This window comes from Triplophysa rosa, linkage group LG22 (genome assembly GCF_024868665.1).
Source record: "Triplophysa rosa linkage group LG22, Trosa_1v2, whole genome shotgun sequence".
NCBI lineage: Eukaryota > Metazoa > Chordata > Actinopteri > Cypriniformes > Nemacheilidae > Triplophysa > Triplophysa rosa.
The window spans coordinates 17,972,462-17,997,562 of NC_079911.1; the positions used below are offsets into that span (position 1 = coordinate 17,972,462).

Below are 25,101 nucleotides of genomic sequence, written 5' to 3' on the forward strand. Positions count from 1 at the left end.
AGAACGATATATTAGCCTTAAAGGAATAGTTCTGCCAAATATAAAAATTGTCTCATAGTTTACTTTGAATCTCATCTTATTGGATCATGACAAAACTAATCACCAGACATGCGAGAACCAATGAAATTCAAAGATATCAACATGCCGCCCGCCATATTTGGATTTACACGCTGATGTGTATGTTTCTATGCATAAGCGATGTATCGATTGCTAAATAAGCTTAAAATATTACTTGTGTTCTCTCCAAATGTCTCGTCTCGCTTCATTTTCTGGCAAACTATTCCTTTAAATCAACAATTCGGTTATATATAAAAGTGTATGCTACAGAAATAAAATGGTTGATTTAATACTACAAGAACATTACTAGCATTTAATGTAAGATTGAAGGGCAGATTGACTTACTGGCACCAGTTAAAATGTGACAGTGTTGAACTCCCTTCAAGCTTAATTTCATGGAAAAAAATCATTTGCTTCCAGTATGTTCCACCATTGGCCTTTCTCACAGTAGTTAATAAATGCATGTGCGTGTGTGTGTGTGTGTGTGAGATTGATTGATTAGACCTGGAAAGAAAGAAAATGATTCCTCACACAAAGCTATCGTATGTCCAGCAGAACTGACCTCAAGCACACGAGTCACACACCACGATTCTGATATTTCTGTGATGTTTTTCTGTTCTGATCACACTTTGTGCTTTCATTGTGTGCAAAAGAGCAACAATTTTCATCATTGAAATATTTATTTTTATTACAAAGATTTAATGGACGGATTACCTCTCAGTTTAGCACAAGCATCTGCTTTCAATGGTTTCGGATGTTTGAGGGACGCCATGGCGAGCTCCTGAACGACACGCTCTACCTGCGAGTCTAAAACGTGCTATTGTTTAACATTCCAGAAAGAAGCACCTGAAGGGAAAGCTGAGAGATGAGCCGAGCGGAATCTATTTCCATAATTCTGCCGTGCCTGTCTACAGCTAAGACCTCAGGTGGTTCATCGGCTGCCCTGACCAGACCCTATCAATGCGAGGGGCGATCTCATCCTCTCTGCATCTTCTCATCACAGCTTGATTAAATGGGCTTCAAATATGCCTCCTGAATAACAAATGCGCAATTCCCTCAACGCTGCCATTCACTCAAGCACACGCGCGCACACACAAGCACACACACACACCAGTTCATGCAAACACAAGCTTTTTCTTATGACCACCTGCTTTGCTTTATTGTAGCCTACTGTCCTAAAATACAAATATATATTTTTTCATTTTTACTTTTGAAATTAGATTTAGACCCTGTGTTGTGCTCGGTAAAAATATACTTTTTATTTTATTAGTACATTGTCAAGCATCAATGTACTAAAATTTTAGCATCAATGAGTTTGGAACGTAAAGAAAATGATGTAACAAAAATATTAATTATTAATAATCAAAAACGTCATCATTCCAAGACATCAAACCATGCATCTTATTAAAAAAGAGAGCTGAGAGATTAGAGTTATAATTTATAAAATGAAAAGAATCTCATAGACTTGCATTGAATTGTATATTATAGAGATATGAGGATAAGCTCAGGAAACATCCAGAACACACTAGCGTTTTTGCATTTAAATACTTTTAATTTAATTTAAGCTCGAATTGTTCTGACCTTAAAACAAATATCAAACCACACATAAATAACATTTATTTACACATACATATTATATCTGGCACATCTATACATTGTATGATGATTTACAAACTTGAATACATCTGTACGGTGTTGACGGAGCTATTTACCAATCACTGCTCACAGTCTATTAAAAACCATTAGCACATCATTCTGCAAACGGTCTAAATGGCCCCATGTTTACATTTAACCACGCGTCTCGATCTAATGTAATTTAAAAAAAACGGAAAACTGGCCCTTTATTACAAATCGACAGTAAAATAATAGCTTCATAATTGATTAGCTCGCAATCTTTTAATGCCAGTGTGGAATTAATAGACTTTTGTTTATCAGTTTTCCATCAGCGGGGGCTCCTGGATAATTTCCCCGATAATCTCCAGAGACCCGCGCGCGGAGACGAGTCGGGGAAAAAAGGCCGAGCACGTTAAGTGCTGAATGTATGACTAATTAAATAAATTGATTAAAAGGGACAAATCAATCGCCGTACAGCCTGCAATGAAGATGAGGCACTTAATTTGGCTTGAACTTGCAAGGGTAAGCAATACAGGAGAATGGTGAAACCGCCAGAGCGACTGATCTTCTCACACATGCATTTAATGCGGGGGTTTTTTTCAATGCGGGCTCTGGTGTAGCATACTAGCATGCTACTCTTACTATTGCTGCAGTGTTTAGCATGCATGCTGCTCAACGTGTTAATATGCTTGTGTGGAATAGCCCGATTGCTGAATGCATTTGTTGAAATGTGCAAAAATATGTCACATGGAAACCATAATGTTGGATACCGTATCCCACAATGCCATTCGTTCGAAGCTTGTTTTGGACAAAAACAGACATATTTAGTGTAAAGTGCAAGTGGTTTGTTTTAACTAGAGATGCACCGATATATCTGCCAATAATCGGAAATCGGATATTGGCCGATAGTTTAAAAACAGCCAATGATCAGGGCCGAGATACTGTATATCCTGTCAATCAAAAGAGAATAGGAAATTGCAATGAATTTGTGCTCTGTATATAGAAAATGTTAAGAAACATAACCAGTTTTATGTTTAAAATGAATAGTTATTATATGAATGAATAACATTCAGAAAGTTAAGAAATATTAATTTAATCTTCAAATTCAGTATCGGAAGATATGACTTTAAATAATCGGCTGGAGAAATTTAGAACTGGTGCATCTCTAGTTTCAACCCATGTTTGGGTAAAACATGGACAAACTTAAATGTTAATATTTGACCCAGCCATGGGTTAAAACAACCCTCTTTTTTAGAGTCTAGTTCACTATTGTCTCTTAAAACAACGCAATTGAAGTGTTACTTAAGCAACAAGGCTTTTCAATGAGGATTCGATGTCTATGTGATCTTTCCATCCCGCACCTAGAGACGAACTGCGACGATGATAAAACCAAAGACAGATTGGTGTAACGGCGGAGAAACTAGAGGCTAACAGTTTTACTGTTTTTCTAACCTCAACATCAGATCGCTATTGGCCTTGACGAGCGTGTAATGTGTTTGGGCCTTTGGTCCCTCAACTGTTCCGTCACAGCTGAAGTGTATCGATTGGCTGTGCGCTGCCATTAAACTCAAGACGGGTCCCGATTCCGTGTCCTCTAACGGAAAGTCCAGAGGACAATCAAGGAAAGAGGTAAAAAGTATCTGTTATGAACCCCATGCCCAGCGTTCAGCTCGGGGAACGCCGTTCGTCCCTCAGCCACTCTCGTGCTGGCGACTGGTTAGTAATTACAGCATTTCACGTCTGTCCCTCGCATTTCGAGTTCATTTCCTCCTGGTGAAAAATCATTAGCCAAATGAAGGGATTCAACAGATTTATGACAAGCGGCAGGCGTCTATGAAATTTTTAATTGCTTTAATGTCCATTATATCTATTATTATGCCGTAATGTAGTTTTACGGTGTGCTTGGCCAACATTTTGGGTATGCTTGAAGACACTGTATGATATGTTAAATAAATCATAATAGATAGCGCTAATGGAGCGTTACCCTACTCAAATATTTCCCAAATCCTACATAAATGGGAAATGATCAAAAATTGTCTTTATTGTGCTTTGCTCCTAGCTTATTAAAATGACTTGACAACTATGTAGGGGTGTAAACAGTATAATGTGATGCAATTATTGGAGGTTTTTATTTTCAGAATATGACAATTTGTTAAATGACCACACTTGACTTGTCAACATAAGTGTTTTAAATTTTTGTGCGTTTTAGCTTTCTAAATGTCTTTCTTCATTTTCATTTTTAGTTTGATTGCTAAGTGAAAGACCAATTTAATTTGTATTAATTTGAGGTTAAACTAAACATTTATAAGTTGTATGTACAATAAAAATGTTATTGTAAATTGTAAATGTTTTGGAATTTGGAAGTTTCAATTTCAAATTTTGTTCCAAATATAACGTATCATTGAATCCAGTATTGTGTCTTGTATCAAATCGTCATCATATTATACTGTTACACCCCCACAAGAAAGCATTGCACAACACCCAACAACTATTTTAAATTCAATATGATGAATACAGTGGGGTCAAAAAAGACAACACCGAAACAACCTGAAAAAGTTTTAAGATTCTGTAAAAGGAAATGTCTGATGTAACCCGAAGAAGAAATATTTGCATCATTTCTGTATCACTTACGGCATGATTCGACTTCAAAGGTGAGGAGACTTCAAAAGGTCAGACAGCCTTGTTTCCATTGAAGCCGCAAAATGCTCTTGGGAATGCTCTCGGATGAAGCCGGGATAACATCAGATTTTGTCCTAAAGTGCAAAAGAGAGACACGTCAAATATTAAGAAATTATAAAATTCATATTAATGTAATAAAAAAATGCAATGCATGAAAAAATTGCATAATTTAAAATGATACACTCAAAGAACTAACCTGTTATAACATGTTTAGTTATTAAAATGCATCTTATGAGAAAATGTGCAATAATAACATATATTCAGTTTCAGAATAGTCCTGTTTTCCATGATTTTCATACTGTTCTTTATCATTTTATGTCTCTCCTGCATCTCCTGCATGTACTGCTTTACTGATTTATCTGCTTTGCAACAATGCAAAATTGTATAAAGAGCTATAAAAACACCCTGGAATTGAATATGAATTGAAAAACAGAGCTGTACAGCAACGGAGTAGCTGTCCCATCCTGCCTCTAGATGGGGTGTTTAAGCCATATTTCCTCGATAGGTCAAAGCCATATTTAACTTCGACGGTACTGTACACACGTCACGCAACCTCGTCGTTAAGGTGGCCTTCTCCAAACGCACGGCTCGACTCATAAATGAATTGTCAGTCATCCCTCCTGATGTGATTGAACGCAGGCCGATCGGAGCCTTGGGACGCACGCGGTCTCGTCACTGACGGCCTCACTTACCGGCCCGGTGACCCTGTCTTCTCCACCCTACAGATCTAAAGATGTAGTGACACCAAACGCTCACAGATAATTAAATATTGATTTTTGTTCTCTAGCCCTACATAAAATTGTCCAGAGCCTCCCCGCTGTAATTCTCATTTTGGGGAGAAATGGCTAGAAAAAGTATGCGTTGGCCGGTCAAGCCTTATTTCATGCACAGGTAGGACATCTACAGTATGAGTTGAGGAGTCAGGTGTGGACGTTTGGAGGATGGTAATCCATCTCTCTCTCTTTCTCTGTGTGTGCCCGCTGGAGCCAGAAACGATCACTCTGCCAAAGAAGACGTGCCAGGGCTTCGCCTTTCTTAAAGTTTTAAACGACCATGCGGCACATCGCCACGATTAATATTCTTCTTCTCTGGCTCGCATTCAATCTCGGGCCAGCCCGCCCTCCTCCAACCATCAGCTCGACGTGGGCCGGTGATTTATATAGGTATGAATATGAGCGGATGTTAATCATTTTACATTATTGTGTCAGTGTAAATAATTATGTTATCCAGAGACAGTTTGCAATCAACTCCTGCAGAAATTCTGCGCACTGCAATTTGGTCACTTCATCCATCATGTGGTCGGCTACTTGGTCACGGGAAGAACGTGCCAAAATCGACTGGCATTCACACAGGAGTGGACCTAGAGAGTCTGCGAGAAAGAACTCGAATAATGCGAAATAACAAGATATCTTTATATTGTTTCTCCTAAATAAAATGATAATGATGATGAGAGTCAATTGAGACTTCTGAGAAAAAGACCATATAGAGCTTAAAGGGACAGTTCACCCAAAACTAAAAATTCTGTCATCATTTATTCACCTTCGAGTTGTTCTAAATCTGTATAAATTTCTTTGTTTTGATGAACACGGAGAAAGATATTTGGAAGAATGCATATATAACCACACAGTTCTTGGACCCCATTGACTACCATAGTAAAAAAAATCACTTCATCATTTTTGTTGTTCTGTTGAACACAAAATAAGATATTTTGAAGAATGTACGACAGCAAACAGTTCTGGGGCAGTTTGGTTACAAGCATTCTTCCAAATATCTTTCTCTGTGTTCATCAGAACAAAGAAATTTACAACTAGAGAGTGAGTAATACATGACATAATTTTCATTTTTGAAAGAAGAGATCTCAACAGTGTCTCAAATTGAGCTCTTAATTGCTATTATTAGTCTCTCATTTGCTCTCCATTAAATCTCATTGAGATATTTTTGCATATATGAAGACAAACATTGTATTTCTTTTGAAAATATGCACCAGCAAACAATAAAAAGCACAAACACGCGTTCAGAAAGCAAAAAAGCGTCGGCTTGATTCTGATTCCAGAAAGAACAGCTCATTTCTCCTCCGGCTCCAGGAATCAGGTGCAACATTCTTTGGATCACGTCCGCATAGCTTCAGCGTGAAAGTTTGACTGCTGTCTGATTCCAAGAGTCATCTGAATATGGATGAGGCTAAAAATTAGTTAAACAGAAGAGGCTGTCGCATTCATTAAGTCACCCTACCCCCAGAAACAGACTCGCAATATTCATGCTGTTACTATGCAAATGAGTGCTAATGAGATGCTGATGATGTTTTTTAATCACAGGGGGAAAGAGAATGTAGGAGGGAAGGTGAGGCGAACAAACAAAAGCTTCTCACTCTATAACCTCTCGATATCACACGATTCACGGGCGGAGAACACAGTTTATTTCACGCTTTCCATAAACAAAGGAGATTCGGCGCGGAAGTTCGGGCTTCCACGGGCGGCGGCCAATTAAACATCACGCCTTACGTAAAGCCCGGCTCTTAAATCAAGTCACTTTTTTTTGTCGGAACGTTTCTCCACGTGAGCTCGCTTGAAGTTACCAATATAGCGCACGGCACCGAACGAGACGACATGAAACGCTCCCGCAGCGAACGAAGAGCGACGCCACGGACATGCTGGAATTTCCAGACGTCTATCCATAAAATCACAGTTTTAAACAGGACACGTCATACAATTTAGCTTAATGAATCGTGGCAGACGATCGGATACAGACGCACGCTGATAGTATCTTAGCATATTTTTACATAAAACTTGTCACGCGTCTAAGAATTACTTTGTCGAAGGCAGCCAAAACGCAAACTGTAAAGGCTGGAGAACGGAACCAGCTCTCAAATCTCCCATATGTTTCACTCATCACACCTCTATGCATTTAAATAGCAGACAATTTGACATTTTGCCTGTCTGCTGCGTCGTAGAGCGTTATTTATTTACCAGGCAGAGATGGGCCGAGCTGAAACCCAGTTCTTTTTATTTAGATGGAGAGCGCTTTTCGATTCCTACTCAACTCCGACACGCATCCCATTCGGAGATTTCACCCAAGATGTCTGATGAAAGCTTGGGTTTCACCCTCCATGTGTAACATTTTCCAGAATCGGGGCCTAATTAGTATTCTCAAGTGGACAATTCTAAACAAGACATTTTTCTCTCTCTCTCTCTCTCTCGCTCAAATATACCGCTGGGATGTGTGTGTATAAGGCTGATGGAATAGGAACAGCAGGTTTTATAGCTATGTTTGGAGAGAATTACTCATTGTGTTATTGCTGGCGGTATGTGCTGGAGTTCGGGCAGATGGGCATTGAATACATGGTGCAGATATGGAAACAATTTCAGCCGGAGATTTGGCAGCCTCTAATGTCGGTCTATGTTTCATTTGTGGCAGAAATCAGTTTTCAGGGGAATGCATTTGTTTACCGTCTGGGAAAAATACGCGTTTTCTGATCATATTATGCTTCGAAAAAAAAAAAAAGAACAATTCGATGCGTTCCTCTGATTTGGGCTCGAAATCCGAGAGGGCGGAATAGATGTTTTGGGTCTAAATCACGACTTTAAATAAACAGATCGAATGTGCGCGACTCTTGGGAGTTCAGAGGAAACGTGTAAAGTCTCCGCAGAGGTTTCTAGAAAGGTTTTGCAGATTTCTCTAATGAAAATGTGTGGTTTCAAACAGACCAAACACTCGGCCGTCTTGCCTTGGTTGGACAAACAGATCCCGCCATTTCTTGTTTTCTAGGACTAAAACAAGCAGAAAAACAAAAATTGATTTTGACTGTCATTGCATCGTGTTAATAAAGTAACTCAATCCAAGAGTCAATACGTTTCACATAAGAGAAAGTACATCAAAAAAGTACAACAAAGCTAGATTTTGCAACAACTCATTTCCTTGGCCGCATAAACCGTCGACGTGAAATCGCGCGCATTCGCCGAACTAAAGCAATATCGGTTTGATAATTAACCCGTGTGCGTTTCACACTATATTTTCAGCGTAATTAAATTGCATGCGTTATGACTTGACTGCAGGCTATAGAGGAGGTGGCCAGCGCCTGATGGTTGTTCAGGAGACCACATCAGAATGCAGGATCCGTTGTCTCCGCTCCCCCTCTCCGACAGACCGCGCACAGAACAGCTGTGATGATTTCATTTACATACTAATAACCAGCCAGCGCTCCGGCAACCACAAAGTGTTTGACTTTTTTGTCACTTGTGTCTCCTGCAGTTTAGTGAGAATGCCGAAGCCACACGTCAGTAAATAACCGTTCGGCGAGACTGACAGTAGAGCGCTCTGAGAAACCCGCCGAGCGATGCTCTCTTCACAAAAAGAAAGAGTTCATTCTTAAAGAAAGTCATTCGGTTTTTATCCCATCTCGTACGCCGGGGCCTTTCTCTATTGTAAAGCCCCTTTTTACAACTGTCTTGTGCCTGACACCCAAGAGACGTTCGTGGATCGGGCCCATCGGCGGTAGCACATGGCAGCCATTAGCGTAACTCAATACCAGCAATGGCTGCCTCGTACGCAACTTTGATCACTTAAATCCAGCTTAAAAAAGCAGGGGCCACTTCCAAAGGCCGTATCTCTTTTTTTTACTTGCTTGTCTTGGAATTTTAATTTGATCCCTTTTGGCTTATTCGGAGATTTTCGAACTCAAACGCTCAAATTAGACTTGTGTACATTTCTAAGGAGAAACCTCTCTGAACTCGGAGCAACACGGGAGGTGGGGGGCTGTCATCTGAGAATTACTCCCATGTTTGGACTGGCTGGGGTAGTTCTCTTCTGAAAAAAAAACAACACGCACACATATTTTCACTGGATTATTTAACACGTAACCTTGTGCTTTTAATTGAAAACACACTGCAGAGGTGCATAGCTACATCCCGCTTTTACTTTATTACTTTACTTATGCGTGGAACTCGCATAAGATTTGGTCTCTCCTTTTTTAAATAATGCAATTCCAGATATATTTATACACTCCGTACCCGAATACCTGCCAATACTAATAAAGGATAAGACGCAAATGAGCCTAAATGTCATTTCCAAATTTTACAGACAATTATTTTTTTTAAAAAGGAAACACTTCAAACGATTCAATGACAAAAAGAGATTCTTTCAGGAGTCGTGCGCGCACGCTCGCAGATACTGCAGGTATTGGGGAGGCAGATGAATATTAATGAATGTTGTTGCCAGTTAATGTCACTCGCAATTGAAGGAGAAAAGACACGAGAGGCAGAGAGAAAAACAATGAGGGGGGAAATAAGAGCGTTCGGCTCGCCGAGACAAAAGGAGAGAGAGGAGAGAGGAGAGGCGTCTGGCAACTCTATTAGTATTCATATGGCGTGCAGCTCTGGAGAGGATTAATGTACTCTGATGTGTAATATTCTGGCGAACAATTAATTTGCCTACAGTTTTGTCACGCTTGAAATTTAAGTGCTAGAACCGATCGATGGTCGCAGCGACTAATATGATCCTCGCAGGCCGCATATGCGCTCTCCGGTTTCCTCATGTGTGTTTTTTCCCTTTCCCATTTCTTCCCGTGACATGCATTGGTGCAGGGAGGCATGCATGCATACACATTAGCACATGAACATGAGGAAAATACCGCAACACAAAAACGAATGCATGCACACTTGAACCGCATCGCTAAATTGACCTTTTTACTGGAGTTGAGCTGTTTTCAAAACATTTTTAAGCTGGAAAATCACTGTATTTGTTACATTGGAGAGTATCACTGACTATCACAGAGATTTACCATGGTTTTACCTTGGTGAAAGTGTAGTAACCGTGTTTTTTTGGTGGATTGTATAAACACAAACACAGCTTTACTACAAATACTATAGTTAAACTATGGTTACTGTAGCAAAACCATGGTTAATTTGTGTTCACCGTGTTTTTACTGTAGTAAGGATGTTTTTAGGTATATTTATAGTCAAATTGTGAATGATTTTTATAATGAGAGACAATAGTCAAACAAATCCTCCTGGTTTTACTGTACTTTCCTTAGGAAAATTTTACCATGGTTTAACATAGTAAAAGTAGTAAATGCGTTTGATTTGTGGATTGATTACCATTTATAAAGTGTAACCACAGTTTTACTGTAAATACCATGTTTAAACTACTGTAAGAAAAACATGGCTAGTTGTAACATAGTTTTACCATAATAACCATTTTTGTATTTTTGTACGAACAAATCGTGCTCTCCTGGTTTTATTAATTGTACCTCCATTATTAACCATGGATTTATTATGGTAAAAGTGTGGTAGCCATAGTTTTCGACAGAATGATTACCATTTGTATCACCATAGATTTACAACAAATACCATGGTAAAAGGATGGTCATTGTGGTGAGACCATAGTAAATTTGTGGTCAGTTTTATTACAAATGAAAAAGAAAAGAGAAAAAACTAGTTACCCTACTAAAATCCATGGTTAAATCCATTAAAATCTATTTTTTGTGCCGAATAAATACCTAAAACTTTTCATTTAATAGTTATTAAAAAGTACCTTTTTGTCCCCTAATAGGTTTTTGACAGTATCTTATACTACTTAAATTATTTCAGCACTGTTACACACACACACACACACATGGAGCGGCCGTCATCTGTGACAACAGGGGGCGTAGGTGTCTTCTCCAGGAGCCATGTGAGACTAACCGGCGCGTCCGACAGCACAGAATCTGCCGTATCGAGATCACCACGGTAACCCAAACCCATCCACACAAGGGGAGGCAGAGCAGGGAATCAAAGAATTCCACATGTTCCCCTCCACACCATACGTCCTTATAACTTCCCTGATTTATGGGGGAACAGCTGAGCGCAGCTGTGAGCTCTTTATTAAGTGCAAATCTTTATTGTGTGCGCTAAAGGCTGTAATCATATGTTTGTGACATTTTAAGAGCTACATAATTAGTCTTCAGAGGCTCATAAAGGAATATATTCATTTTCGGCACGCATTAACAACCTGCGCGGGATCTCTTATCGCATTAGCAGCCTGCGTGAGATCGCTCGCCGCTTCAGGTCTGGCATTAGATATGGACTAGCCTTGATGACACGTAACTCCACACCGTTTCCTCGCAGACATCCGTTCCAAAGGTGGATTTACAGTAGGGATTGCTATGCATTTTTTTGTTAAAATGCGGCGTGAACGGCGGGCAGGGCGAGAGGAGATGAGAGATGTCGAGGTGGTTACATTTGCAAGCCAGAAACGTTCCCGGGAGGCAAACCTAACACAACCTTCTGTAATCTTCAGGTCGACTTGTCGATCTTCCCCTCGTTTCCGTAATGTCACGGATTTCAGAGGGGGAGAGAATATTCAAATGAGGAAATCTAATGGTTGCGCTTCTTCTTAAATCTGCTGTTATTTGCCATTCTTGCTTTAACCTTCATTACATGTTAACGGGCATTAAAAGTGTGTGCGTTGGCAAGGTTGTGGAAAGGTTGCATCACGACAGCTTAAAGCAGTGTCTAAACAGCCTATTGGTTATTTCAATCCATGGTTTAGGGAAATACCGGCTGTTGGTTTAAATTAACAGAGAAAAAATTCATGGTACATTTAACCCAGTCTGCTTTTGTCCATATTTGGACACCATGAACGCATCACTTTTTAGTGTAGCTATAACAATATTTTCATTTTAGCTCTGATCACTCATCCACATTAAGACTAGGAACATAAATTTGGCAAAGTGTGATTTCACATTGACTCGTTCCAAATCTGCAGATCATGTTTGCGGGCGGCAACGTGTTGAAAAGATGCACCGCATCCAACTTTCTAAAAACGGAAGAGGAAAACGGGCCGGCAGATGTCCGTGTGTCCTTGGGGAGCATCTGTGTCCCAAACAGTTTGCCCTCATCATCACCGCGACCTACAGCAAAACCTCAAATTGAGACTCAAGATCGTGGTCAAGTGCCTCGGTGGCATTACGGCAGAATTACATGTACCATTAGCACGAGAAACAATAATATCCTTTTTAAGTCACTACAATTGAAAAAGCAGCGTGGGGAGGATTCCTCACCGCATGCCTCCGTCTGGAAACAAATTCAATTTATGTGCTATTTTTCAGACCCATCACTACACAGAAGCGGGTAATGCATAGCCGGCCCTGGCAGCGCGCTCGTACCGCACAGCTGACTGGCATGTAAGACTGCCTCAAATTGGTGCAATTGAGCTCAAGCTAAAGCAATTACATCCTTTGTGATCTCCGCAGGGGACACGACTAAACTGTGCTCGTGATGAACCGAGAGGCCAGGAACGCTTGAATAACCAAGATGCATGCGAGTGTGGAGATCCAAATCATCCGCCTACATTACCTGACTGCACGCCGCAGATGCACCCATTAAGACTTTTGGCCAATGCAGAGATTTGAACAGCTAAAATTGATTTCAGTTGAATTAAATTTAATAACCAATATCACAGATCTTGAATATTGCTCAACGCTCTGATCAATACTAAAAAAAGTTTAAGGGTGAAAAGAAACTTGAGAGTTCACAACATTTTTAGCATGTTTCAGGTAATTCTGTGAATCACTGCTTATAGCTTTAGATTTCTGTGCCAGCTGTGGCTTTTCACGTGGTTTATTTTATGAAATTTGTGGGCTATTAATATAAAAAAATCAATAAAATCAAAATTGAGTTTTCATAATAAACATTATACGTAGGGAGATTAACAATTCATGGATATTGATTAATTGATTAAAAGTATTAATTGTTGATTAATCAACTTAAACACAAGCAAAAACTGCATTTAAAATCATTTGCAACACCTTACAATAAGGTTCAATTTGTTAACATTAATAAAACTTGAAAAAACGAATACAATACTTTTACAGCATGCATTTATCTTAGTTGATGTATATTTGAACGTTTTTGTAAATTAAAAGTAAGATCTGTTAACATGTAAAAGCTTGAAAAACTATATGAATAATAGCATTAGTATTAAAAAACATCAACAACATCAACAAAATAAATGCTGTTAAAATATTGTCAGCAAATCCATTCCCTGATTGAATGAGACTTTACTGTAAGGTGTTACCTACAGTATCCCAAGCCTGTGCACTATATTTCTTATTATTTTTTGCTCAACACATGGCAAAATATTTATTTGTATCATTGATTCATTGTATGCACACAATGTATCTCATTGTGTTCATTTCTGTCTAGTTGCACTACCATTCCGAAGTTCACTTTGGGTCACTTATTCTTTAGTAATAATTTGTAACCATTTTACAAAACTACGGAATTACTAAATGCAATTTGTGTAATGAAAAATTATCAGATCAAAAACGGTCTAATTTCATTTATAAAGCCCAGTAACACAATAGTTGACCACTGTGTTATGTAATATTACATTAATACTTTATGTCTAATTAGATTATTTTCACATAACTAAAGTTCACATTACGTTATTTTCACGTAACTTACATATCGGTAAGTGACCTTCTAAACTATTGAACGGTATTGTACATCATACCCATTGGAGCTTTATGTGTTCTATGATATTTATCGAATAATTGATCTATACTTTTAATAAAGAATCTTGAGTAATATTCCTGAAAATGTACATCCCTAATCATAACCCTATGTACTCCCTCACACTGTCTAATGCAGATATGCTGACGGATATATGCCGTGCACCTCTACGACACACACCTGGAGTACTCATGCCGTGTGTAACAGTGTCGAACTGGAGCGAGGTAGGAACGACAAACAACCAAATGAAGTGTATCCTCGCATGCCCGACGGAAGAGAAACTCCTGACGGAAAGTGCTCAACCTCACAGTCTGACTCAGCGGAGGTTTAATTGCCCAAGCGAGGGAGAGGTGTGGGGGCAGTAAATAAAGATTTCAGTGGGGGAAAGCAGGGTGTTGTCAGAGCCGCAGGTCCGTTGGGATGCATCGCCCGTTCTCTGCTTCGCTGCATGTTGGCCGAGCTCCAGACTGCAAGACATGATGTAAGTGTATCTGTAAGAGTCTGACTTTATTTATACACAAGTGCTCTTTAAAGAGATAGGTCACCCAAAAATAAACATTGTCGCCATTTACTCACCCGAACGATGTTGGAAACCTGTGTGACTCCTTTATTTGGTGGAACACAAGAGATGATTGACAGGATCAAAGCCATGCCTTGTTAGCATTTGTTTCTGTGGTTCGCTGTACGAAAGTCGTCCGCCATATTGGAACAGTCAAAAGTCCGTCCATGGACACTCGAGAGGAAGTTAACTGCGTATCTGCAACTGTAGGTAAAAATATATCAAATGTTACGTGCTGTTGTGTAGACTCAAACGTTATACTTGATCAACTTAAACAATACAACAAGATGAAGGTGTTAGCAAACACATTAAAACTTACCATTGTTTAAAAACATGTACTATTGAGTTAAGACATATACACACAAAATGTGAAAGGGTTTCAGATTTCATCAGGAATTGAATTCTCTGCGATGTTGTAAAATTTGTTGTGAATTTTTGTTTTACTGCGGGTTACGACAGCGATGAAAATGTGGACCAAATATGGTGGACAGGTTGATGTGTCTTGAGCGGTCCAATCTTGCATCTCTGTACATTTATTGACGGGCCGAACTATCCTCCATAAAAACAAAAAGCAGAACTGTAACAGCTTGAAATATAATTTGTTAACCGTTAAAATCTCACCCTCTGCCGAAGGGTGAGACGTGCGTGTTTGATGTCATTGATGTAAAACACAGTTGATTCCTGACGTCATATAAGCAAACAGCAGGAGAAGAGCCTTATTGAAGAGCACGTCTGTTTGGAGCTTCACAGACACGGCCATTACGCTATTGAAGAGCTTCTTTAAAAATGTCCTTAAAGAAAAATAACAGAAAGTTGGCTGGAATCGACGCGAGTTAAGGCAGAAGTTGTATTGTTTGGGGAGTCGGTTCCTTTAAGTGCCTGGGACGAAGATCCTTCACACGATTGATTTATGGAAGCGGCACGTGGTACCACGTCTTTGCAAAGGAAGAGAATGAAAACCTGCAACGAAAACACACAAATCCTGTTTGATTTTTCACACGGTTTCTTTACATGCGGAGAGACCATCATGTGAGAAGCAAACAGTTTAACACATCAGAAGAGAGTCTGAATCAAGTCTTTTGTGAGCCATCTGGAAATACCCGACTCAACAATGCTCCAGCTCCAGTGCCATATATCAATGAGAGAGACGCAACTGCAGCCCCGCCACGGGCTAAAGCACGTCTCGAATTATCAGCCAAATGGAGGATTTAAAGAAACGTGAATAATTTAAGTGGAGGTTTAAGATACATATGCAGTCAGTTTGCGGTAGTAAAACGTCTTTGACACGACAATAATTCTGCTACGGTTGCCGACGCCAAGATGAACAAATAATCGGGAACATTATCGAATCCCCTTTTGAACTTTAAACGAAAGCAACTGCACTTAAAAAGGATTGTGAGACATATAAAACTTTTCTTTTTTACAGAAATCGCTCTTTTATTGCATTTTTTTTGTATACGTCACGTATCAACTTTGTTTCTCCCAGAAGTCTATAGACACAAACGAGACAAAAGAGCTTTTTAAATAGCATAGAATCAGATCACGGATAACAAGTCATGGAAGAATTGCGTGAGCTCATATTGAGACATCTGACTTTTGCTTAGACTGTGGTATATTTGCAAATCTGAACAGGTTTAGATACATTTGAGATGTTTTCTGAAACGCTTTCTGATTACCAGCGTATTTTTCTTAGGAGAGACAGCTGAGAAGCAAAATTCCTTGTTTTTTCTCATTGTAATCTCATCGTTTGGAAAAGTAACTCACAATAGGTCTCATTTGCGATTTCTCGCCTATATACTGTATAGTGAATGACAACGAGCTCTTTGTGCTTTAAAGGCTCCATGCAAATGTTAAAAAAAAAATGTATTCCAACCGGCTCTAATTGTGAGATTCAGCGCTGAGAATTCTCATCTAGTTGTTGTCTTTCTCCAGAGCGACTCTATTACAGGAGTAAAGGTCAGACGAGTAATTTGGATCACGGGCTCCTCTAGTCACTTAATGGGATTGTTTGCCCAGACCCGGAGTGTAGAAGCACAGAAACTCTATAAACATCTCAGGGCCGTGCCGGGCTGTCTGTTTACAACCACCACAATTACCAAAGTCAGAAGGGCCTCGGGTCACAAAGATGTCCTCCTCGGGCGAGCCCCGGCTTTCCCCCCTGAGATGATGGAGGACGCGCGTCGAGTCGCCCCGAGCCCGTTCTTGATTATTAAGTTCAGCTGCACGGCGAAAAGTTGCATTTGTTTCGTTTCTGTCACTGCAGATCTGGTTTGCGCGAGGTTAACCGGGTTTAATCAAATCACGGCTTTCTTGATCTTTCGGGATAAGAGCTTGTCGTGCTATAAAAACACACTTTCAGAACTCAAAAATCAGACACGATGGCACATACGTGATGCACATGTGACCACCCACATTTATATGCACATGAATCCGTTCAGAGATTCCAAAAACAGATACATGCCATTGTTTTTACACAGAACAACTGTACAAAAGAAATAAAAAAATAAATGTACCAAATAATATAAAAATATAACAGTAAAATATTAAGAGTGTTTGCACCTTGTGTTGCCGCAGGCTATGTGTACCACCAGCTGCTCTTTCTGGAGCGAAAAAACAAGAGCGGAAATGAATTTTTAATGCGATCGCTGATCATTTGATTTTTAGCTATTTAAGCACAGATTGTTTCATGAATAGGTCACGACATAATGCATAATTCAACATGTCACGTGAAGAAGTCATTCACGGAAGGTGTAACTACATAGCACTTTATTTGTCATACATGGACACACCGTGGTTACAATAACAAAAATATAATATCATGTAAAAAAATCACATTTCTCATTGGTTTGCTGGTTGAGTTAAACAACTGACAATTTAAATAAACAGAAAAGGGAGAGTTCTCAGAAAGAGGAGAGAGAAAGGTCACGAAAAACTACATTTTGAAACTGATTTAAGTACTAACATTACAAATGATAGGACACCTCTTAATATATATCTAAAAACACGCACGTCCTTTTTGCTGCCTGCTTTTGAACTCGACCCTACGCCTATATACAAGAAGAAGACAAAACCATATGGTTTGATGAAAAGTTTTGTAGAATGTGCACGGACCCTCGAGAGCATGTGTGTGCGCGCTTTATAGCTCTGTCTCATGATTACAATGTGAGGTATAATTGCAAACACATGTGAGCCATTTCCATTCACCGAGATGAAATCATCGCATGAAAAAAGACGAGCGAGAAAGAGAGAGAGAGAAAGGGCGCAAAAGAGCAGAGCGAACCCCCCTTCCATTCCACATTCTTTCGTTCCCTCTCTGCAGCATCTTGAGGGGTCAGAGGTCACCGTGAGGAGATCAATGCGATCAGACACAGGAGTATTGTTTCAAAAAGCGGGAGACATGAGAGGCCTCCTGCAATAGGAATCCCGTCGGATCAAAAGGCCGGCGAGAAAGTTGACGGAATTCCACGGATCCACCATCTTGACTTCCCAAGCAATCAGCCGTTTTACAGGAACCATTTGGCTATGATCAATCCGCTGGCCCGGCTCTGCCTCCCATCTCCCCTTTGAAACGGGATTAAATGCTCTAAATAGGGCTCCGTTTCTCAAAGCCGAATGAGCGGAAAAGTGCTTTTAATCTTGTGAAACCCTACACGGTCCATTTGGGGGAAATCGGCATACGGCAGAGGTTAACTCCGGTTTAAAAACCTAATCATCTTTAGGACAATATTGCTACTGACTAGTCCCGACCGCTCGTGTTGTTCGGACACGTCCCGTTCTTACCCGGATGATCGCTGTCGCATCTCCAGCGCCTCGACGGCCAACGGGCGTTTAACGGCTTTCATAAAAGTTTTCAAAATGTGTTATTCCTTTGAAAAGGGCTTGGAATTGAGTGGAGGGAGAAAAATTCCATCCGCAGATCCGTTTGATCTGAAGTATTGCTGCTCGGCACTGAACGGAATCACAGTTGGGAATGAAAACAACACAAATGTGCAGCCTATTTGTGTGCTTGGCCTCGGTGTATGCGAATACCTTCAAATATTTTTCTAGAAAACTAGCCTAATAGCACCTTAACTTGTTTTAAAGGTGAAGTGTGTCATTTCTGCGCCGCTAACCGAATGACAAAAAGAATGAAAACAGCTTTTCCAGACACTCCCATTGGTCGGATAAACAGATCGTCTCACCCTAAACTCACACCATTGGTTGAATCGATGTCGCTGTGTCAGAATGCGTCGCGGCGCTCAAACAAACAGAGCAATGTTTCAAACGCACCACAGACCAGCAGCGGTTTCACTTTTTGTGGGTAGAAACTGACGTACGCAGTTGTGTCCCAGTTTAATAGGTTGTTTTTGCTTAAGCTAGGACTGTAAAAACACTTTAAAGAAGTAGTTCACCCAAATATGAAAATTGATGTCATGCCAGATGTATGACTTACTTTCTTCAGTGAAACATAAACAATCATGTTATCTTCTTACGTATGTTGGAGCCAAAATGTTGAAGCTGCCAAACTTCCATTATTAAAGGGGTTAATAAATGTTTTCTGAAGGGAAATTGTGCGGTGGTTTTTTAGAGAAAACGATTCATGTTTTGATCGAGGGGTGTCACAATATGCCAGCATTGCCAATTACCGTGATACTAAAAACCAAGATTAGCGATATTGTTTTAATTTTATTCACATATTGTAATATCGTAAACTATTCGGTATCCATTCAAAATTATGAGTGTGATTTGTTGACCAAATAACAGACCAAACACAAAACAAACAAAATTAAAGATTAAGAATTTCACTGATGGCAATAGTAAAAACATTCAATAAATATTGTGACAATACCACTACCGCAAATTAGTTTGGCCACGATAACCGCGCAGTGAAAAACCTGACATCGTGACAGTCCTATTTTGATCTTATTTAGTGAACAATACGTAAACATACAGATCAGTGCGCTAAATTTAACGTCAATAACGTTGAATCTCATTGGTCCCTGTGTGTCCCATAGTCGTATGTGTTTCATTACGAGACGCGCAAGAGTCATAGTTATCGACATGCTGCCATATTTGAATTCAGCACGCTTGATCTGTTTATTTACTCAAGTCATTCCCTAAATAAGCTCAAAACATTAAACATTCATTAAACGTTATTGACTAACCCACTAGAGTCATTTTTTTATCACATTAATGATGGATGTTTGTGCTTTTCGGATCAACATTTTGGAGTTTTCATTTTCGGGTAAACTAATACTTTTACATAAAAATATATAAATCAATGACATCACCTTTAAATCGCAAATTTTTTAAAGATATGCCCGCGTGAGTATTCATTCGTTCTGTGATAGTGAGACTTCTCTCGGGTTCTGCATGGCAGCACGCTGAACGCGCTCATCACTCACATGAAGCGTTTTCACTTTTCTCCGGGCGAGTTTCCCCTCATTCCGCCCCTCTTCTGCCTCTCTCTCGGTTTCCGCAGTGCTATTGATCCATGTGTTCATTGAAAGCACAAAACTCTGGAGCTCAGAGCTTAAGTGCATGAAGGTAGATGCTCTTGAACAGGCCACTTATCTTCACCTCGTCCGCATCCATCTTCTCATCCTCAGATGAGACCTCCCACACTTCAGATCTCAGCTTGAGTCCTATGAATAAATTAGCTTATTTTTCTGGAACAGAGTTAGGTTTTTTACTTAAAGGGATATTTCGCCGCAAACTAAAAATTCTGTCATTATTTATTTACGCTCATGTCATTCCAAAACTGTACATAAGAAGATATTTTGAGAAACGTCTCAATGGTTTTGTATTCATACGATAGTTAATAAGGGCCGTTTCAACGTATCAGTATTCTTCAAAATATCTTATTTTGTGCTGTGCAGAAGAAAGAAAGTTCTACAGGTTTGAAATGACACGAGGGTGAGTAAATGATGAGTACATTTTATTTTGGGTGAACCATCCCCTCAATGTCTATGGCCTGCCTTGACATTGAAATATATGAAATATATGATAAATATGAATTATAAAAAGGCTCTGCCAAAAAGTGAAGCAGTTCAAAAAGCCAGACCAAGTTTTTACATTTTGATGAAATGCTTTTTTAATTTGGAAAACGTGCAGAGATGAGTCATTCACAATATCACCAGTTATGTGTATTAGGAAACTAAAAAGAGTCAAGTTTGATGCTCTTGTTGATGGAATATTCCGCGTAATTTTCTTCTTCTCTAATGTAATTTCTAAGCACCGCATCTGTTGTCATTTACCACAGATAATGAATTCAACTCGTCCCTCGGTTTGTAAAAATAAATGACAAACGTGTTTACTGGAATAAAGGAAAGTCTTAAACACATAAGAACGAAAAATCACAGATGAGATCTCTTTTATATCTCATCTAGACATCAGTGAGATTCAATAGAAACGTTTGCTGAAGTCTCATCTGTGTCTCAGATATTTCTCCAGATAAAAAGAGGAAGTCTCACATCATTCGAGTTTCAGAAGAGATCTCAACAATGTCTCAAACTGAGCTCAGATTTGTCAAGTCTGCAAGTCAATATTATGATTGAAGATCTCAATACGAACTCAAACATTTCTCATCGACTTTACCCACATCCAGATTATTTTACCTCGTCAATCTACAGTCATTTACACCTCCATGCTCTTCATGGATTGCCTCGTTTTTATTTCTCATGAGCAATTTCAGGAGAGACACCTGAGACTAAGTTGATACTTAAATGAAACGCAACTGAGAACTCCATCAAATCTCCTGAGCTGTGAAAGAGCAGAATTATTTTGGTCACGTCACAATGTGTTGAGACAGCAATATACCCTTAAAGAATACAGATATGGAAGTGGTTGTTCAGGAAAGAGGCATTCCACCCAGCAGGGCCTGATAGAAACCAAAAATAGTCGGTCGGCGCTGATCATCGTTCTCCACCCATCAAGTCACCGTCACATTTCTCCGATTGTGTTTAAGGATCGGCCTCTCCTGCTGTTCTTATCCGCCCCATGACTCTTTCCTGTCTTTAATAAAACGCACACAATAGTAATCTTACAGAAACACATTCCCTGTCATGGTGACAGCTACACAACCTCCCCTCTCTTCTCCGAGTCTCTGGCTCTCTTTTGACAGCTACCTTTCAATCCCGTAATCGCAGGGTAAGTAGCAATTTTCATTCGCCTCCACTATTCAGAGGGTGCGCTAATGAAAGCCAGTACCTTGTAGGGATGGTTTCAAATGGGCTGATGGACACGTCTTCTCCCTTCTATTATGGTGACAGACCCTTATCAGCACCACGCAGTAATGCTCTTCCAAACCATTTGTCACCAGATTTACTCTCTCTTTACCCATCGCCGATCCCCAATCAGAATTCAATCCATCCCCGAGCACTTTACCCGCGTGCCTCATCTCCAACAGAAACCTCGAACACTTCAGAGACGACTTCAATTTAGAGGCAAGCGTGGATGCCGCATTGAGAGCGTCATGTGAAAAACTAACTGTATCTAAAGACAAAGAGACTCAGATAATCCTGCCTCCCGGTAAAACGATGGACGGACCGCGTGTGTGTGTGTGTGTGCGTTGGCAGCCTATTTGAGAATCATCTCATGCCAGTGTGAAGGACACAGACTGTCAAACGGAGAGATGAGCATTGAATGAAAAGAAGGAATACCTCTGAGACCCGGGGTGACCGAGAGGTGCCTCTCATATCTGATGTCTTTATTTTCAACCCCACAATGCCGTCCGGTGCAGGAATGAATAAGCAAAAAATGGCAGATCCAGTGGGAAGCGGCCATGTCTCCAGACGGCAGGGGGGGGGCGGGTTTGTGGCCGTTGTGTGCGTTATCAGCTCTTCGCTCGCACTTCCTCGTACCCGCGTCCGGTGGCAAGGGGCCAGTCAGAGGCCAGTGTCTGAAACCATTGTGTTGTCATAGAGGAAGCCCGGCCCTTCACGCTTTCCCCAAAGCCCTCTGCATTTCCCGTGTCAAATTTATCATTTACCACAAAAAGCACGAAAAAGAACAGATGAAATTCCGATAAAAAATAGACTAATAATGGTGCATGTGAAAAGAAAGCCGAGTTATTTTGATTGCACAATTCTCAAGTGCAAACAGAAATATCTTGTTTTATTTTATTCAGTGTAATAACTTTTTTTTGGCAGATTGATAACCATTACTGTAGTATTACCTTATCTATGGTTACTGTAGCAAAACCATGGTTAACTTGTGGTTACCATGGTTTTACTATAGTAACCAAGTTTTTTTTTTTAGTAAAACCATGCTTAATGTTTGTAAGGGTATGCCAAGCATAGATTCTGCCAAAATAAAGCAAAAGTTAATAACATATTATAAGTCAAAAATTATCATTTTCAAAATGAGTAGCTTTGTCTTGTTTTTACAGTAAAAGTATTTAAACAACTTTGATATCTAGAAGGACTTCTATATGTTCACCCAAAAATGAACTTGTCAGTGTTAAAAATGTCTTACTTGTCTCGTCAGTGTCGTCTTACTCCGATTCACAATGTTCAGCTTATAATAATGATTTATAATTTGAATTGCCAGGTAAAGATAAGTACTATAAAGTAACTGCAATTTTATGTTTCAAACAGATATGATACATGAAGATCGAGTGGCAAAATGTACGGATTGAATCTTTAAGAACACAAACAATAAGTGAATCATGAAGATTAGAGTTTTGAATTTGGCGAAATTGAGAAATCCTCCCTAATGAGGACGTTTCACAGAATGGACATTTCATAAAACGAACAATTACACACGTTCAGAATGGCCCAGTTAGGTCAATCGTGTCCCGTCTCGTTTGATGGACTGCAAGGTCGTTCTCAAAGCAAACACACTCAAAGGCACTGCTGATGTTCATCACTCAGTATTCATCAATAACATCCAGATCTCTCTCTGCTCGTCTTTAACCAATGCGTCAAATATTTGTGTGTGTGTGTGTGTGTGTGTGTGTGTGTGTGTTCCTGTAGCTCATTTAGTACACTCTTAAAAAGGATGTGTTCATTTTAACACGTTGTTGTTGTTATGCTATTTAACACATATAATGTGTTATTTTAAATGAAAGGGACAACACAAGTTGTGGTAAAAATAACACAGAAATGTGTTCAGTTGAACTTTGTTATGAATTACTACCCCCCCCCAAAGTTATTCAAATCTGTATTCTGTGTTCTGTTTGAACACAAAGAAAGATATTTGGAATAATGATAGCAACTGACATCTCTGGGACAGCATTGACTATCATAGTAGAAAAATACGACTACTATGGTTGTCAATGATGTCCCAGAAATGTGTTCAACAGAATGTTGACAGAATTTTCATTTTTGGGTGGAGTATCGCTTTAAGGACAATACATTAATGTGTTGTCCTCAACTGAACACAAAATGTGTTGTTTTTAACAGTATTAAAAGTTAAAAGTGTTTTTACACACATAAAATGTTTACACTGAATGTGACTGACAAAATGTACACGATAATTTCCATCAAAATACTATAGAGAATTCTGCAGAAGAAAATCATACAGGTTTGAAATGACATGAGGGTAAGTAAAACTAAAAGTTACAGATTGTAGCTTTAAGGTGAATGATAGTCAAATCATACATTTTCTAGCAGCCAGACAATAAAGACTCCATTAGCTTGATTCGGGGTCAAACACCCAGAACACCTGACAACCACAGAGCAACACACTAACAACCATTCGAAACACCTTAGCAACCCCATAGCAATGCCCTGGCAACCAGCCACAGTGCCACAAGCGCCACTCACCTTTACTTGAAAAAATGCACAAATAAAATGTGAAATATGAAAAAAAACAGCAGAGAGAGTAATGGGGAGGTGTTTCAATTTAACGTGTGCATTTTTCATTTGTATGATGGATGTTCTATAGGAGATATTTAGGCGTGTGTGTATTTTCGATGAAAAGAAAACGTTTCTCGTCATCCTTCCCATTAGTGGCGTGAGATGATGGAGAGAGACCTCCTCTCAACGGCACTGTTACTAGGGAACCAAAACTGGACCTCTCTCAAGTTTCTCTAGACACTGCAGAGCTCCGAAAAAAAGCCACTGTTTCCTTTGGCAGCAGCCCGCTGCTTTTTCTAACCTTCCCAGAGCACGAGACGCAAGAGGAGGAGGCAGCATGACCCAGGGAGGGGAGGAAGGGCAGACCAGCTTTTCCACCCTTTCCCCCGCTGGAGTTTGGAAAAATGTCTCTCCCGTCCACATGGATCCCCCAACCCCCCACCCCAAGGTGTGCGCACCCCCCTTCTACAAAACTCCGGCCTGTCCTCTGAGGCTCAGCGGCGAGGTAATTGTATCTCATGGAAACCACATGTCTTTACACTTTCCCTGCCAGTAAAAAACGAACAGCGTTGGAAATAGACACCAAAGGTGGAAACATACTGAAAAAAAAGGTTTATCAGGAAAACACCGGTTATACAAGGAATCACTACTTGCTAACAATTTGCCAAAATAAGATCTTGTTCGAACTTCCTGTAAACAAAAATGAGACTAAAAGGAGAGTGAAAGGAGACTTTTTTCATTTGAGTTTTAGAAGAATTGCCAAGATAGCAAAACCCACAATCAAAATCTCAATATGATCTCAAACATTTCTCACCAAATTCCCTTTGCAGATGAATTTTATAGCTATATAAAATTGTATTTGCTTATGTGTTGCTATTTTTTTATTTCTTCTATTTTTAATTTTAGGAGAAACATGTAATAAGGT

General features: G+C 39.7%; 1 long non-coding RNA gene across 2 annotated transcripts in view; it reads right to left on the bottom strand.

The window, feature by feature from the left end:
* LOC130545676 (uncharacterized) overlaps positions 1-19,991 on the bottom strand; it is a 31,371-nt gene extending 11,380 nt beyond the window's left edge. For both annotated transcript variants that reach the window (XR_008961689.1, XR_008961690.1), the window contains exons 1-4: positions 19,782-19,991; positions 14,415-14,601; positions 14,019-14,305; positions 4,303-4,424 (exon numbers count right to left, since the gene is read on the bottom strand). This is a non-coding gene — a long non-coding RNA (uncharacterized LOC130545676). The remainder of the gene's footprint in view (positions 1-4,302; positions 4,425-14,018; positions 14,306-14,414; positions 14,602-19,781) is intronic.
* Positions 19,992-25,101: the final 5,110 nt, after the last annotated feature.